This window comes from Panthera uncia, chromosome F2, assembly GCF_023721935.1.
Source record: "Panthera uncia isolate 11264 chromosome F2, Puncia_PCG_1.0, whole genome shotgun sequence".
Taxonomy (NCBI): Eukaryota; Metazoa; Chordata; class Mammalia; order Carnivora; family Felidae; genus Panthera; species Panthera uncia.
Window position 1 is genome coordinate 41,185,168 of NC_064812.1, and position 5,617 is coordinate 41,190,784.

Genomic DNA, 5,617 nt, shown 5'->3' on the forward strand with positions numbered 1-5,617 from the left:
AATTTTATGAAGATTAAATGAAGTGATGTTTGCGGAACACCTAGCACTCATTTGCACCCAGTAAGTGTTATCTTCCTTCTTTCCATATCTAAGATCGGTCTACCTTCTCTCCATGTCTATATGTTGGTGAGTGTACAAACTGGAAGCAGTATTTACCATTTAGTCCCTGCATCACATAGATGCAAACCCACCTGGGACTAAGGACAGAGACATCATTAAATCCATCAATGGCCCATCTTGGGTGTGACAAAATTCCTTTGGCATTGTCTTTCTGGTTGGCATTCTGAAGGGACAGGTTTTCATACCTGAAGAGACAGGTATAAGAATTAGGTGGTTTTGCCATGAGCCCGTGAGATAATCACCCCCTCCGTACTGAACACGGACACACACATACACCACTTCCCAGAGGTAGTTGGAGGGACCGGAAAGAACCTGTCTCCTAGGACATCCATCCCCAGGACACCTGTAGAAAGCAGGGTATGGGGGAATCTTTTCAGCTTACTCAGGGAAAACCACTTAAACTCAACTGCAGAGTTGCTTTTCCTTGTCTTATTAGCGAGGTGCTAGACTAAGTGCTTTGGTTCCTTCTCACACAACCCGGTGAAGCTGGCAGTTCATCGTACCTAATTTGCACAAGGAACTGGGCACAAAGAAGTGCTCATATGGGGTTATGGTATGTGCACAAGAGCTCAGCACTGGTCTACAGGGCTCTGTTCTCCCCTGGGCGAGAGCTGCTCCCTGCAAGTCATCTGACCCGATACAGGTCTGTGCAGAGCTCCCAGCTTGGTGTGCTTCCCTCCCTAAAATGACTGACCCGTTTTGCCTCACCCACACCCCAAGCACCCCCAAAAGGCAGAAGGAAAGTGCACTGCACTTATCCGCCCTGTCCTCTGACGCTGGTAGGTGGCTCATCACTTTACCTACCCAACAGGGACCTGGCCACACGGGGAGGCCTTTTTTTGGCTTCAGCAGGCCACCAGGACTGGGGAGGTGTTGAGTAGACAGCACAAGGCCTGGGCTCCGCTGTGCCTCTTCCTGCGAAGGGGATGTAGCCGACACAGCACCCAGGGGACATCTGAAGTTGTGGCCCAGGGCAAAAATCTGCTCTTTGACTTTATCGTTCTCAAGAGCCCAGAAAGGAATCTCTACCGTGGGGCAGGCAGGAGGGTTCATGCCTTCAGAGGGCCTAGAATAAAGTGCTGACTCATGGACAGGTGTGAGCAGAGCTAGGGAGGGGTTGCTGGAGGGGTGCGGCTTTGCTAGCCTGGAGGTGCTAATCCCAGCTTCTCCCCTGACCTTCTGATGACCCGAGCCCTCCCTCTGCACTGATGTCAGGCTTCCTAGGGATCTAGGAGAGGTGGAAGATACCACATTAAGCTCCTGAAAGAGATCAAATGCCATTCTTTTGGAGTTTCCAGTTTAAAAGGAGGCCTGCAGGGGCGCCTGGGTGGCTCCACTGGTTAAGCGTCTGACTTCAGCTCAGTGCATGATCTCACAGTTCGTGGGTTCGAGCCCCATGTTGGGCTCTGTGCTGACAGCTCAGAGCCTGGAGCCTGCTTCGGATTCTGTGTCTCCCTCTCTCTGCCCCTCCCCTGCTCACACTCTGTCTCTCTCTCTCTCAAAAATTAATAAACATTAAAAAATACTTAAAAAATAAGGAGGCCTGTAGGGGCACCTGGGTTGCTTAGTCGGTTAAGCAGCGTCTGACTCTTGATCTCAGCTCAACTTGATTTCAAGTTCAGACCCTGTGTTGGGCTCTGTGTTGAGTGTGAAGCTTATTTTAAAAAAATAAAAATAAAAAATAAAATAAATAAACAAAAAGAGGCCTGCAAAAAAAATGAAATAGTCACTACAATACCAACGGCTCATGTTTGAATGGCACTTAACCTTTTTCAGGGCATTTCATAATGCCCAAGCCAGAAACCTGGTTAATCTGTATTCCTTTCCCTTCACAAACCTTTCTGTACCAGCCCAACAATGCTTTGTTGGTTGAATCCATTCATGGGAATTAATGAGATCCTCACAGTGACCTGGGAGGCAGCCAGAGTTATAAAATCATGCTTACAGATGGTAAGAAGGAAAGGGAACTGACATCTGTTAGGGGGTAAGGGTGCCACATTTAGCAAATCAAAGTATAGGATCCCCAGTTAAAGTTGAATTTCAGATAAATAGCCAATAATTTTTTAGTATAAGTGTATCCTATGAGTATCTGGGATATACTTATACTAAAAAATTCACTTGCTGTCTATCTGAAATTCAAATTTAACTGGGTGTCCTATATTCTATCAAGTGACCCTAGTCAGAGGCCTACTGCACACCAGAAGTTGTCTCTATATTCTCTCATTTGATCCGCATTCAGCCCTGAGAGGAATCGATGATTAAGTTACATTGACCTTATTGTACGGATGAGAAAAGGGATACTTTGGGAAGTAACCTGATTTGCTTCATGTACCACAGCTCAGAAAAATTGGGTGGTACTGGAACCTCCAGCCCTTGATCTCTCACCCTACTTTTTAGTGGGTTGGGGTTTGCAGGGTGAGATAGGGTTATGGCTGGCCTGAGCCATAGGGGGCAGCGGGAGGGGGGGTCCCACAGTATTATAGTCAGAGAAGACAGGTCCCAGGCAGGAGACTCAGTTCTTAGAGTGGAGCCCAGGCACATAGACCAAGTTCACCTGGGTCCCTGTGGGCAACACTACACAGGCAGACAGGGATGCCCCAGTGGCACCTGCCCACAGTTCATAACTGATGCCTTTGCACCCAAGTGGTTTAAGATCATACGTGGAATGCTTGAATGCTACACAAATGATAACAATGCAGTGATGACAGTAAGTAGTGTGTATGTACTAACCAACATACTAGTGTATTCATGTATTGGTATAAGTATGCACCAGGCATTGTGACAACTCTTTATATCCATTACTTCTTTTAATCCCCACCACCACCAAAAAAACCCCAATAGTTTTATTACTAGTACTGATGGCCACCATTTGTTGAGTGTTACTTCCAAAAAAATATTTTAATGATTCTCACAGTAGGCAATCACATCATCTTCAAACAGAGATTATTTTGCCTCCTTACCTCCAATAGTTAGACATCTTGTTTAGCAATCTTGTTCGTTGTGTTGACAAGCGCTTTTTAACAAGGAGATGACAGTGACACATGTCTTTTTCTGACTTTTTAAAAAAATTTTTTTGAATGTTTACTTATTTTTGACAGAGAGAGACAGAACATGAGCAGGGGAGGGGCAGAGGGAGAGGGAGACACAGAATCCGAAACAGGCTCCAGGCTCTGAGCTGTCAGCACAGAGCACTACACAGGACTCGAACTCATGAACCACGAGATCATGACCTGCGCCCGAGTTGGGATGCTCAACCCACTGAGACACCCAGGCACCCCTCTTTTTCTGACTTTAACAGGACTGTCTAATTAAGCATAATTCAGTTTGAGATTTTTTACAAATCACATTATAAATTTTTATATGACTTTTCAGTATCACGATCATAAGAAGTTTTTATATAAGACTGATTATATTAATAGATTTCCTAATATTGTTATCTCTGCACTCCTGGATGAACTTCACCTGGCCATAGTACATTTCTTAAGTTATATTCTATTGCTAATATTTTATTTGATATTTTTCATCCACGTTTATAAATAAGTTTGAAATGTGGGATATGTGTGCATATGCTGTGTGCTATCATTTCTGTCTTGGACAATTAAAGTTTGTGCTCTGCTTTTTGTTTGGGAAAACGCATAAGCTGTAATGCATGTTCAGTGTTTGCCTTCATATCCAGGGCAGAAAAACAAAGGGCAGCATAATGGTAACAGTGGTTATCTAAATACTGGGATTACAGGGTTTTTCCCTTCATTTTCTATGCTAATTGGGTATTATTTTTATAACAAAATGTTCTAAATACATGCCTTTAGAAAAGATTGAATGGCATTCTGCCAGCAGTTATCTCTAGAAGGGGGAATGAGATAGGATTTTTATCTTCTCTCTCTTGCTGTGAATCTCTCCAGCCATCAGCACCTCCCCATTTCTGTCCAGGCCTCCACCCTGCTGACCAAAAAATATAAATATACATGCTTACATAATTACTTTTGTAAGTGCTACCAACTCAGGACTTCTCAAATTAGAAGAAGCCAATATAAACAGATATAAAGTATTCTCAGGACAAAATGGACAGGAGATTCTGTGGCTATTAAGGGAGGGTAGGTCAGAGAAGGCTATCAGCTCTGAATGTCACATTTTGGAAACTGGAGTCAGGTATAAGTTATGCCTTTTTATATAAATCAGACAATTTGTCTCGGGATCTCAGCAAAATTAGGAAGTCCTGCTTCCTTTAGGAAGTTAGCATCTTCACTTTAATGGGACAAGAGAGATTTTATTATTATTATTATTTTAATTTTTATAAGTTTATTTCTTTATTTGGAGAGAGAGAGAGAAACAGAGAGAGTGAGCGGGGGAGGAGCAGAGAAAGAGAGAGAGAGAGAGAGAGAGAGAGAGAATCCCAAGCGGGCTCTGCATTGTCAGCGCAAAGCCTGACACAGGGCTGGAACCCACGAACTATGAGATCATGACCTGAGCCAAAATCAAGAGTCAGGTGTTCAACCAATTCGGCCACCCAGGCGTTCCGGGATAAGAGGGATTTTAAACAGCTTGCAGACTTATACAATGCACCTGCAGCCTTATATTATGCACTAGTATGTAGATACTGGCATCTTTCTTCCAAAGATTCTCAAGTACTGCACCCATTTTGACTAACTTTCTTGAGCTGTTAAAAAAAAAAAAAATTGCTGGAGGTGTGAGTCTTAAAAAGTAAAAAAATGTATTCTCTTTATCTGGATGATCAGGTTAGCTCTAGACTGAAGGCAAGGGCAGGGCTTGGCCCAGCAGGTCCCCTAGCCCCTGAGGACATTTTATCAGGCCACCAGGGGACTATACAAACTGTTAGAGTAGAAAAATTAGTAGTTCCGCCAGCAAAGAAGTTCATTTTACTTTCCATCCCCAAAGAATGTCATAGCTTACCGACTCTGCCACTGGGCCATGTACAGAAGGTATAACACCACCACTACTCAAATCCTGATCTCAAGCTGCCCTTGTCTCCCTCAACAGCATTTGGAGGCCAAGAGTTTTGTCATTGCTCTGAGTTGGTAGATCATAATGCATATTCATCATCTGAAAAGGTCAAAGTTCAGATTTTCCAATGCAGGGTCATGATATAATTTCAAGTTGGCCAGACTAAAGAAGATTATTTTCAAAAACAACTTGCTCTGCGAGGTCAGATTTTGCATTCTCTGTGTCTTCCAAGCATTAAACGTTATTTGACCTCTATCATGAAAAATGTTTACTCATTCAACAGTTTTCTTTATGCACTCACAGCCCTGGCATTCGCTGAGTATTGCCAGACACGGCTATCGACCATGGCAAAATAAAGAGATGAAGAGTTTTTCTTCCCAAAGAGCTCATAGTCTAGAGGGGAGACAGATTTTGAGAACACAATTACATTGAGATCAGGACCCATAGAACAATAAACACAGGGTGTGATGAGAACACAGAGTTAGGGCGCCTACTGGCCTCCCAAGCTGAAAAGATACGTCAAGGCAGCCAGGCC

General features: G+C 43.7%; 1 long non-coding RNA gene across 1 annotated transcript; it reads right to left on the minus strand.

Moving 5' to 3' along the window:
• Positions 1-215: 215 nt before the first annotated feature.
• Positions 216-5,107, minus strand: LOC125924958 (uncharacterized). Its single transcript, XR_007458631.1, has 2 exons — positions 5,032-5,107; positions 216-305 (listed from the first exon to the last, which is right to left on the minus strand). It is a non-coding gene; the product is annotated as an uncharacterized LOC125924958 (long non-coding RNA).
• Positions 5,108-5,617: the final 510 nt, after the last annotated feature.